Raw genomic sequence first — 13135 nt, 5'->3', positions numbered from 1 at the left:
GAGGAGCACAGGGATGTCAGTATTGTTTATGAAGCAGGGTATAGAAAGTAGCTACATTATTAAAATGAAAATACTATTTATTTACTTTTACAAACAGTGAGCAGCTGGGCAGCTGCAGCATGTGTATTGCAGGACATGTGTAAGCGTCTTTGAGTTGTAGAAAAGCGCTAGACCTATAGGCTATAAATATAGTTTATTAGGTTATGTCCTATGTGTTGGACATGTGTGGTTGGACTCTGTCTCACAGGCAGGTTGCAGTGTAACATCAGAAGAGACTGGGCCAATTGTACATTCTCAAACTGCACAACTTAGAACGAACTAAGCAAACTAAAACTAAACTAAATGCATTTTATTCAATAACCGTAACGAAATGCAACAGTATGAAGTGATTTGTAAATAGGAATACAGATTTGACTTAATGTTTTCATAAATATATTTTTCTCCCAGTTTGTCATGGGACTTATTTTTACCTTCTCAAAGAACCGGAATCGAGAACCGAAAATAACCGGAATCGAAAAGCAGAACCGGAATCGTTAAAATCCAAACGATCCCCAACCCTATGTGTGATGCAGTAAAAGCTTACCCCCCACTTACGTCAGCGGTGTCGTTAAAAACCGTGGGAAAATGTAAAATACGATGACGAAGAAGAAGATTCAAGTGGCCCCAATTTTTGTCCATTCTGGACAAGTGAAAAATTTATTCGGACAAGTAAATTGCCAAACTCACTTGTCCATGGACAAGTACTCTCTAAACACTTTTTCTCACACTGCTGCTTATTAAAAGACACCTAAACAATAAGTGTCGCTATGCAACCGGGTGAGGCCACAAAGTATAGCGCAGCATTATGCATTTGTTTACATGCCCACCGGAACCCCGAGGCATTACCAACAGATCAACGCACAATCAACCCGTACCGGACATCTCTTTCTCCACATTAAGTGTTAGACATTAGAATTGACTCTTCTTGTCTGTCACATAAGTGGCACAACTGAAGCGGTATTGCGCTAAAGGGAAATTATTTTTGACCGGACATTTAGATTTGCCGCTAACGGGAACACATTTTGTGTGCTTCGCGGATGCGCTCGGCTCCTCTCGACTGCTGCTCGGTCAGCTTCCAGATGAGGAGGCATTCGTTCGACCAACTTAACTTACAGTAGATAACATTACAAACATTTTTGACAGGGGCCATAATAGTGTAAATAATGTTTGTTTTGGCAGTTATAACCAGGGTTGGGAGGGTTACTTTGTAAATGTAATCAGTTACTGATTACTGATTACATGGCTCTGAAAGTAATCCGAATACAGTTACAGTTACGTAATCAGATTACTTTTAGATTACTTTTGGATTACTTTCTTTTTCCATCTAAAATGGGTATGTTTTGGTGAACAGGAGAAACAAAAAGCAAAAGGAAACTGAACGTGTTTTTAGTGTTTTAATGGCTTATCAAGAGCACAACTGAAACATCACATCTGAAACGATTTAACAACATAATACACTTGTTGGGGATGCAGCTTGGGATGTGAGGAGTGAGTGAGGGACACAGCTTAGAAAGGGCGTGTCTCCTTCTGTCCTGCCAGTGTCGGCAGGACATGAATTAAAATGTCGAACTCGGACTTAATTTTAAGGACATTTCGGCCAGGGGTGTAGACAGGGGCGGACTGGCCATCGGGACGAATCCCGATGGGCCGGTACTGAAGTGGGCCGGTCAGACGATGTGGGCCGGCCGGTAACCGGCAGGGCTCGACATTAAATGGCCCGCTGGCCCTGAAGCACTATTAAGACACCCCAGGCCAGCATAACGTACTTTCCACTTGCCCGCGCTCGGGCCACTAAAAATATTGCCTTAAAAAAATGGTCCTGTGGTATTGGTATTTTGACTAGCAATTTAGTTAAATTGTTTCGTTTATCAACGCTACAACATAGCGTTCCGTGAGTCGGTTGTCGTTGTTGGGTGAAAAGCAAACTGCTGTTTGCTGCGGAGCGCAGGGCGAGCAGGCTCCTGTGAGCGTGCTCCTTCACTAAAGACTATCGCGCCACCTAACCATTCGCCAAAATGTTTTTAATACCAGCGGTAACCGGCCAAGCGCCGGGCAAAAAACAATCTTCAAATAAAAGAAAGTCACCGGAGGAGTTAAAGGAGAGTGACAGGGAGCATGAGAAGAAGAGGGAGAGAAAGTTTCAGCTTGATCGATGGAGTTGGCTTCTAGTGGTGCGGTCACGCGTCCTAAAACCCTTTTATAATCCATCGATTAGATTTATGATTCGGAAATTATAAAAGTAGGGTAGACATGTGGAGATTATCCGGCTGAACAAAACGTGCATTTATCAAATAGGTTTGTTTTCCACAGACCTTATTTCCAGCTATTTTCCAAAACCCTGTGGAGAAATCCCATTGCTTTTTGTCGAGGGAACCAGCAGCTACTTCCTGGTTTTAGGACGCGTCACCTCTCAATATGATGCCAATATAAACAAGGTCTTCTGTCGGCTCTGTACATCAATGCCGACCTATGCTGACAAGTAAGTGAAGAGTAGACAATATAAAGGTATTGGCGAAATGTCCCACCAGTTTAGGATAATGAAGGTTCTAATCAAATCAATTACATAGCCATTACATGTCTAACTCCTAATGACAGGAAGGCAGAAAGCGCATTATACAAATAATAATACTCATACAAATAGCAGACATTTTTTAACACTGACCACAATATCATTATTTTAATAAACCAAATATGAACAGAGGGCCAGTGGCATTTTACCCTTAATGTCTACCTCTGCGGTAAGTCACTAGCACCCCCCCCCCGACAATTTACTAGCGGTATTTACTTGCGGTCGAGAGTCCCGGGCTGATTTGTAGTCCCAGTCCGCCCCTGGGTGTAGAGCTATATTTGTTTAAGCACCTGATCGGCAAAACAGGAGAGGAGAGTGTGTGCACCAGTCTGCCTTGATCTATGAATTCCTGTCTGTGACTCTCACGGTATCTGCTGCCCGCAGCTGTTTTATAGAAGGAAAACCTGCTTCACTTCATGACATCTCTGCAGCGCCAGGAGGCAGCGGAAGGGTTAACTCAGCCTCTGAGAAGACGAGCTCGCACCGCCTTTCGCACCGCCTTCACTGTGTTTACCTTCAGAAATAATCATTAGTAAGGCTAAAGAGCGACCGCAGGCTGATGTGTTTTAACCACACACACCTCTATATACACACACACACACGATTTAAACGCAGACTTTTGTTCCTCCATGTTTCGTTGTTATTGTTTCAGAGCGAGCAGACCCGCGATTTTTTTTCAAACGCTTTTTTGGCCCATCTGCGTTGGTAATAGGTTTTGTGCGCTGTGATGATTCCGCTGTACCTTTAGTAATGAATATTAAATGTTGTGAGGAAAACTTTCCACCAATAATTCCAATAAGTAATCCAAAATGTATTCACCTCAGGTTTACGAAAGTAACTGTAATCAGATTACTCGTTTTTCAAATGTAACGCGAGCTGAATACAGTTACTTGATTTTTGTATTCTGATTACGTAACGCCGTTACATGTATTCCGTTACAACCCAACCCTGGTTATAACTGAATGTAATGTTTTCTACATTTTAACTTCTGGGAAGGCATTTGCCTTCCCAGAAGTTGCCTGGAAAGTGTCTTGACCAACAACTTAAGTATTTCTTAATATTGTGGTAAACAAACATGTCGTCGGTAGTATGGGACTATTTCAAAGTTAGATAGTTCGCTTGCTATTTGTATTAACAAATGCAATGCAGAAGTTCCACGAGCAGGGAAAAAGGCAACGAGCTATAATACTTCCAACCTGATCAGTCACCTGAAACATCGCCATCGCTACGATGGCGTGTTAAAAGCGTACGAAGACGCCTGTGCTGCTAAACTAGCGGCGAATCCAAAGCCAGCTGCAAAGGCACCGGGGCTATTACCTATCGACGAGGCTTTTGAAAAAGGCAATAACTTTATTTGGGAAAATAAATATGGTCACTTTGAAGAGTCAAAACTGTTATTGGCTTTGTTTTGTTCATAGTAGTAATGCTCATGTCATTTGCTCACTACTAGTCTTTTTTTAACACCAGGTGTGCAAAAACTACAGGTACATTTATATATATATTATATTATTATCGGTTATCGGTATCGGTCTTGAGAAGCAGGAAGTTATCGGTATCGGTTTCAAAAAACCAATATCGTGCATCCCTATTTAATCCCTTTAGTTACTTCACAGATGTGGATGAATGATGTGAAATATAACCAAGTGTTAAATCAGACTTGAGTTCCACCTGGAGTAAATCCACAAGCTACCCTGCAGTATACAGAGTCATTCAAACTAGCTGCACCTTTACCAGCTTTGAGAACACTTTCATGATCAATCATTATAAATAGAGATGTCCCGATCCGATCACGTGATCGGGGATCGGAGCCGATCACGTCATTTTCAAAAGATCGGAAGAAAAAAATCGGGGATCGAAACATTTTACAAAATAATGTTACAAAACAAAAATGACTATGTTCACGTCTTAAAGTCATCCTGAGGACTTAGTTTTGGTTTCAAATTACACAACATCATGTATGTGTTGCTTTCTTTGGGCTTGTTTTCATAGACCTGGTTTCTTATTTCTCTCAAATCTAGCAACAGAGTGGGCGCAGTGTCTAATAGTAGCAGTAAGCTAACGAGAGGCTGGTGACTCGGGAGTCGGGACAGAGAAAATGTCAGGAGTTTGGAAGTATTATAAAATTAAAAGCGAAAGACAGTGTAACAGCCGGGTGTCGGAGCTGGAGTGGAAGTCACGGCGGACGGCTGCGGGCTGGTTGGAGCTGCGCGGTTCGGGGCTGACCGACTACGACGGACTGCTGCGAGGAGCAGGGGGGGATGCACCAGCACGGCAAGACAGTCATAACACCGCTGTATCTGGGTGTAATAATCCACGTACATTTGGAATCAGTACGACTCAAAAGGTAAACAGGAAACAGGTGAATACGGCTATCACGAAGAACAGGAACCGGAGTATATTTCAAACTGTGAATCACTCAAGGACAGTCTGGGATCCCAAAGCTAAGCCAAAGGGCCTTTTAGGTGGACATTTGAACATACGAAGCATTAAATCTAAAAGTGAGCAAATCCAGCATCTTTTACTGGACTCTAATCTAGACTACCTGTGTTTATCTGAGACCTGGCTTCATGAGTCCGCTCCTACAGCAGCCTTTGACGTCCCCGGTTTTAACATTTACCGGAGAGTGTGGTGTATGTGAAGTAGGGGTGCAACAACTAATCGACTTAATTGATTAAAATCGATTACCAAATTAGTTGGCAACTAATTCAGTCGTCGATTAGTTGGTGACGTCATCACATGTGTTCTACACCCCGTTAAGCTCCAACGTTATCGCTCTTTTTTATCGGTACAGGAGACATTTAAAACATATGTATTATTGCTACATAAACATTATATCGCAGTCTTAGTGTCGCCAACTCCGTTTCTAATATGCAATATGACTACAAAATGCGTCTATAATGTATTTTCGATCTTCCCAATTCAAACGAGCGATCTCTCCCCCGCCTGCTTGCGAGGGGGCGGGGCAGTTTACACACACACGCAGCTGCTACATGCATGCAACACACACACACACACAGAGGAGATGGCGGAGAGAACGCGCTCCGAGGTGTGGTTAAACTTTAGCCGTCTCGATGTGGACAATGCTCGTTACCAAAAGTGGAATAAGAGTTTAGCATGTAAGGGCGGTAACATAAGCAATTTGTCTAAACATTTAGCAAAAGTGCTCCAGATCCAGACGGAGAAATGCACCGGGTTCCACTGTCTTTCTAGCAGCTCTGTAGCCCCATCCATGAGTAACGTTTCCACGTCAGGTGTTATGTATGCTAGCAGCAACACACAGTTAACCCGAGTTATTTATTTTGTTAAAGTTTCAGCTATTCTGTTTACAGTTCTGTCATCACATTTTTTAATATGATTTGTTAAAACATTGTTGTTTCTTTTGATGCGAAATATTATGCATTTAATTAAAAATAAAAAGCAATGTTAGTTTTGTTCACAATTTGTTTAGTTAGTTTACCTTATTTCTTGTCAAAAGAACCGTTAATACTATCGTTAAAAGGACCGGATCGATAAGCAGTATCGATATAAGTAGTAGTACAGTTAAAACCTTAACGATACGAATAATCGATTAATCGTTTCATTAATCGATTATCAAATTAGTCGTTTGTTGCAGCCCTAATGTGAAGGATAGCATCCATTGTAGTGAAATTCAGTGGTCTAATTGCAATGAACTAGAATGTGTTGGTGTCAATATAACTTTGTCACCACAAATGTCATTTGTTGTAATAGCTATCTATCGGCCTCCTTCTTCAAACAAACAATTTTAGGAAATTATTAAGAGAATGTAATTTTAACAAAGAAGTTATTATAATGGGCAATTTTAACATCAACTGGGAGGATAAATCTGTTAGAAAGAATCTTAAACAGATAACCGATAACTTTGACCTTGTGCAACTGATCAATGGACCTACAAGAATCACTAATTCCACCAGGACACAAATTGATCTAATTTTTAGTAACAAACCAGAGTTTTTAAATCTTTTAATATGTTAACGAGTCTCTCTGACCACAATATGATTCTAATCGCCAGGAACCTAACCAAGAGGCGATTTAGCCCTTCATTCAGGAAAAATTATTCTTTTGGAATTCCCAAAAACAAATATGAGACCTTTATAAATGCTGTTCAACATATTACATGGGATGATCTTTTGCTGGGAATAGACCACGAAGACGACAGTAAAATGTTCTCAAAAACATTAGAGAGCACTATCAGAGATTTCAATTGCAAATTCAAGCAGAAAAATAAGAAAAACACTGTCCCTTGGATAAATGACGATATTTTAAAACTGATGAAGGAACGTGATCTAGTCCTAAAAAAATCAATCAAAACTAAATTAAGCCATGACAGGCATCACTTTGCTATGCTTAGGAACAAAGTCATTAAGAAGTTACGGAAGGCTAAGGCAGACTTCTTCTTGACTATAATAGACAAGGCAGGGGGTAATTCCAAAATGATCTGGAAACAGTTAAAACTATTCACTGGAAATAAATATAAAGAAAGAAAACAGCTTGAACTTAAAGAAAATGGAAAGTTTATAAACAATCCAGCTGACATAGCTGAAGTTTTAAACCACTACTTCATTGATTCTGTTGCAACCATTGCACAGTGTTTCTCAACTGACTGCACACATTTTTGTTATGTTAATACAATTGAGCCGGCTTTCAGCATAAGAAATATCACTGAATCTGAAGTTACAAAAGTGATTGGATCACTTAAAGCATCGAGAACAAAGGATATACTTGGCATGGACATGGTTATGCTAAAAGATCTCAGCACAACACTTTTTAATCCTATTGCCAAAATGATTAACCTCTCCTTCAGTCAGGGAATGTTTCCAAGTGTTTGGAAGCCAGCTATAGTTATCCCAATATTTAAAAGTGGAAAACCCATGTCTTCCTGTAACTACACAGGCCAATTAGTATCCTTCCTACAGTGTCAAAGGTTGCTGAGAAACTTGTGTCTGAGCAAATCATTGAGCATTTAAACACTAGTACATTTTCTCTGCATCCAATGCAATTTGGCTTTAGGGCAAAATACTCAACAGAGACCACCAACTGTTTTTTTACAGATCAAATCAAATAAAAAATGGATAAAGGTGGTGTTGTAGGAGCTGTGTTTCTTGACCTAAAAAAGGCTTTTGACACTGTTAATCATAAAATACTCATATCTAAGCTTTCCAGTTTTAACTTTTCTTCACCAACACTTAGATGGTTAGAATCATATTTGTTTAACCGATCTCAGTATGTAAGAGTTCAAAATCATGAATCTGCTGACCTTCATCTTTCGACAGGGGTCCCACAAGGTTCAATCCTGGGACCATTACTATTTTCGCTCTATATAAATGATTTACCATCTGTATGTCCTGACACAAACATCCAAATGTATGCAGATGACACTGTAATATATGTACATGGAAGCAATATGACACAAGTGGCTAATGAACTGACAAACACCATGGTTCATGTAACAACTTGGTTGGAACACTGCTGTTTGCAACTAAATATTTGTAAACAATTAAAATGCATCTTCTTCACCAAAACAAAGTCCTCTTGTGTTGCGCCAGATGTTTTTGTATCAGGGGAGAGGCTACAGGTGGTGTCACATAGGGCTGTGCAATTTAATCGATCCTGCGATATATATCGATATTTAGTTTTCCGAGAAAGTATCGATATTTCAGCAGCGGGTATCGATACATTAAGTCTGATAACTGTGTTCGTTATACTCGCGTCCAGGCGAGAAGCTTTAAAAAGGAGACTAATTGAGTCTCTGAGAAGGTTCAAATGTATACTTTAATTAATAAAAAGCGCGGTAATGTTACAAGCAGAAGATGGTTCAGTCAGAAAAACAGCTGTGTTCTGGCTCTTGTGAGCGAAGGGAAGAGAGCGAGCTCCACCTTTCCAGCTGTTAAATATCCTCTGCTGGCTCCTCCCTGTGTGCCGGTTGGCGCTGTTGGGGGCCGGCCCTCCACGTCTCCAATGTTCGTTGTTGCGCATTACAGAGGATTCAGACATTGTACATTAAATATATAACTAAACACGCCTTTTCTCCTCCTTATCTCTTTCATGACTTTTCATTTAATACATTTTAAACGCTGTAATCAATACTCCAAAAATACCTGACGGCTGGTATCATTTCCGGTAGTGCCGAATGTTGTCTCATGCTACCCACGTCTGTAAACAAACGTATTCAAATAAACTGTACCTTCATTTAATATTCAGCAATAATAATATCTCGACATCTATAGTTGTAGTGTTGAAATCAGTAGGTTTCGGTGTGCAACACTCCGTGTCATATCGCTACTAAATTCACCTCTATAGTAAATGGTATATTAGCCACATGCTAAATGCTAACCGGAGATGAAGGATTTTCAGAATAAAAGCTTAACAACTGGTTGTGCACAAGAACTTCTGGTTTTTCAGTATAAAACAGCATTTAAACTGACGGTATGTTTATGGTACTTTATGCCATCAAAACATTGATTTTAATTTCTAACAAGTCCCATTCAAATCCCCCGTGTACCGCCACCTGCTGCACCTTTTAATTCTCCATTGTCCATTGTGATACTGCACTTTATGTAATTACGTTTCAAAGTTTTCAGTTGAATTAATTCAATCCAAGTCAATGATGAAGATGTCACCAAAATCACACTGTCCCTTTAAAATCTTTCAGAAAATGATATAAGTGTATCGAATTATATCGAATCGTATCGTTGGCTGAATATCGTGATATATATCGTATCGTTGGCTGAATTTCGTGTCGTGAGATTAGTGTATCGCTACAGCCCTAGTGTCACAATACAAATACCTTGGAGTAGGGATGTCCCGATCACCTTTTTTTGCTCCCGATCCGATTCCGATCATTTGATTTTGACAAACTGCCGATACCGATTTTTCCCGATCCGATCTTTATGCAATGCATTAAGAGAAAAAAAGGTAACAGATAACGGCTGGTCATCTAACGCGATGAATTCAGCTATCTTGGCTGTTATTGTGTTGGTCTTTTCACTGTTCTGGGGCAGTTTCTCTTTCCTTTTGAAAGTCTCTGAAAGTGTCGGTTGTTTCAGTGCCGTTACCTGAGTGGCCGCAGTGTACTTGTCGTGTTGTTGTTGGTGTTTGTTTCTCAGGTGGCGTATTAGATTGGTCGTGTTGAACGTAGCTCTGTTATTTCCACCACGCGGAACCTCCGCCTTGCAAACATTGCATCTGGCTGTTCCACTGCCTTCGCTTTCAATTTTATAATACTTCCAAACTGCTGACATTTTCTCTGTCCCGACTCCCGAGTCACCAGCTGAACGTAGCCTCTCGTTAGCTTACTGCTACTATTAGACACTGCGCCCACTCTGTTGCCAGATTTCAGAGAAATAAGCAACCAGGTCTATGAAAACAAGCCCAAAGAAAGCAACACATACATGATGTTGTGTAATTTTAAACCAAAACTAAGTCCTCAGGATGACTTTAAGACGTGAACATGGTCATTTTTGTTTTGTAACATTAAATGAAAAAAAAAAAAAATTATATAAAAAAAAAAAAAAAAAAAATCCCGATCCCCGATTTTTTTCTCCCGATCCCCGATCTTTTGAAAATCACGTGATCGGCTCCGATCCCCGATCACGTGATCGGATCGGGACATCTCTACCTTGGAGTCATGATTGATTCAACACTCAATTTCAAGGCTCAGGTTAAAAAAATATGTAATAGGGTCAAATTCAGTCTGTCGAATTTTAGGTTCACATGTCAATTGAGGCATCTCTGATGTACACACACTCTATGGTTCTCTCACACATCACCTACTGTTTAACTACCTGGTCACATGCCAGTACAACAACATTAAAACCACTGGAGTCATTGTACAAACAAACACTCAAAATACTGGACAAAAAAACTGTTTTTTCACATCACTGCCCAATACTCCAAAAATACAACTTGCTAAGCTAGGAAAACCTCATTAAACATGCAAATGCTTGCCTTTTTTACAAGATTGTCAACGGCCTTACCTCACCTCCTCTTAGACAGTTTATTAACATACGCACAACTGCAACTAGGGTAACAAGAGGTGCAGCGAGAGGAGATTGCATTATTCCACTCAGAAAAAGTTCTTTCAGTCAGTCTTCATTTACTGTTAAAGCTGCTCAGCAATGGAACTCGATCCCACCTCCAATCAGAGACCAGACCACATTCACTTTATTTAAATCCCAACTCAAAACCTGGTTTGTGAGGAATCAGCTCTGCCAACACTGACCCAATCTTCTGCTCCTTACAATCCACCGCCTGTGTTTTAACATGTTCTTTTGTTTTGTTTTATTTGTTTTGTTTTAATGTTCTGTATTTTAAATTGTTTTATTTAAGTATCCCAGTAATGACTGTTGCTTGTTTTAAATGTATTGTATTTACTTGTTTAAAATGAAATGTGTTTTAGGTTGACTTTTAAAATCTGTCCAGGGACTTCAGATGAAAAATAGCCTCTTGGCTAACTCTGGCACGTTTACAGAAATGTTCATTAATGTGCACTGTCCCTGTTAAATAAATGAATAAATAAATAAAATAGATGCAATGTTTGCAAGGCGGAGGTTCCGCTTGGTGGAAAGAACAGAGCTACGTTCAACACGACCAATCTAATACGCTACCTGAGAAACAAACACCAACAACAACACGACGAGTACACAGCGGCCACTCAGGTAACGGCACTGAAACAACCGACACTTTTAGAGACTTTTAAAAGGAAAGAGAAACTGCCCCAGAACGGTGAAAAGGCCAAAAAAATAACAGCCAAGATAGCTGAAATTCATCGCGTTGGATGACCAGCCGTTATCCGTTACCATTTCTTTCTCTTAATGCATTGCATAAAGATCGGATCGGGAAAAATCGGTATCGGCAGATTGTCAAAATCAAATGATCGGAATCGGATCGGGAGCAAAAAAAGGTGATCGGGACATCCCTAATTATAAAACATATTTATATATATATATTATTCTGAAATAGACCAATCTGCACAATGACTACTTTTATTGTCGCTACTTTAACTATATTTTGATAATACTTTTCTACTTTTACTTGAGGAACATTTTGAATGCAGGACTTTTACTGTAACAGAGTATTCCTACACTCTGGTACTTACTCAAGTACAAGATCCGAGTACTTCTCCTTTTACTCAAGTACAACATCTGAGTACTTCTACGTTAACTCAAGTACAAGATCTGAGTACTTCTACTTTTACTCAAGTACAAGACCTGAGTACTTCTACTCAAGAACAACATCCGAGTACTTCTACTAAAGTACAAGATCTGAGTACTTCTACTTTTACTGTAGCACAATATCTATACTTATACCACCTCTGTTTATAGCCTATGAAAAAAACTATTAGAAAACGAAGGCTAAAGCTAGCAGATAGTGACAATGCTAGCTAGCTCAACGATTCCTTAAACGATATTGCGTCAGAAAGACTTTTCAGTTCACATCGCACTCTGCTCTGAACACCTGAACGGCCCGTTTTAACAGCTGTTCACCAGCGGTGCATTCTGTGCCACAGTGACTCCGCACAGTTAACGAACGCACCGTAGATAATGTAGCTGACCCTCATTCCGGAGCAGTAGAGTTCAGCCGACAGGCAGGAAGACTCGAGCACACAGCTCGCGCTTCATATATTAAAAAATAACACCATGCGCCATGATGGCACATAACAGCTCGCAACCGCAGATTATTTCGGCGATTAGATAAAATGTAAATTATATTTGACGCAACTTTAGTTACATTTCCATGACTCTTGGAAATATTGTTTTCCATAACTTTTCCAGGGCCTGGAATTTGCATTTTGAATTTCCATGACTTTTCCAGGTTTTCAATGACCGTACGAACCCTGCAAAGTGCTTTGTTTTGAACGATCATCAGTATCATAATCAAAAAGAGAAATATGAACGTTAGTTTTTACTGAAATGATCAAATAAAGTCAACATTTCACAGTCTTTACTGAGCTGTGTGGGGTTTGTTCAACTTCTACAAGATGTTTGAATGGTGATATACACAGTGATAGATGTTAAGGCCTAACATTTATAATAAATACATTTTTATTGATTTTAAGATATTTTCATACAATCACACGTATTGGGATCATTTGTATTAATGTGGACCGGAGGGAGAGGGTGACGAGCATAAGTTTCACTTTCCTTTTTTATTTCAATTCCAACTTTGGTCATGAAGAATATGTTTCTCTATTGTCTACGTTCATAAAGCATAAAACAGCATCAGAGCAAGGTGCAGAGTCTCTAGATGAGTTTCCAGTAGTCCCTCGTTCTTATTAAACATCCATGTTGTAGTCCGCTGTATGGAAAACTGTAGTTTCCCCACAGCAGCAGACGCACATTCATGACGTCCGCTGGCGCATCATAAACACGTCGGATAGTGAAAGTGCAGTTGGATTCTCTAAAGTACCGCAGTATCTTCTCCTAAATTTGCATCACTTTGTATACTGCAGGGTAGCTTGTGAATTTACTCCAGGTGTAAATACAGTTTTGTTTTGTGTTGTGTTGATTA

The 13135-nt window shown here is 39.9% G+C and overlaps 1 protein-coding gene across 2 annotated transcripts in view; it reads right to left on the bottom strand.

Annotated features, from left to right (window-relative positions):
• LOC117456275 (nucleoporin p54-like) overlaps positions 1-13135 on the bottom strand; it is a 29424-nt gene that overhangs the window by 15569 nt on the left and 720 nt on the right. The window lies entirely within an intron of this gene.

Source organism: Pseudochaenichthys georgianus, chromosome 12 (assembly GCF_902827115.2).
Source record: "Pseudochaenichthys georgianus chromosome 12, fPseGeo1.2, whole genome shotgun sequence".
In the NCBI taxonomy this organism is placed as follows: domain Eukaryota; kingdom Metazoa; phylum Chordata; class Actinopteri; order Perciformes; family Channichthyidae; genus Pseudochaenichthys; species Pseudochaenichthys georgianus.
This window is presented reverse-complemented; position numbering and strand designations above follow the sequence as displayed.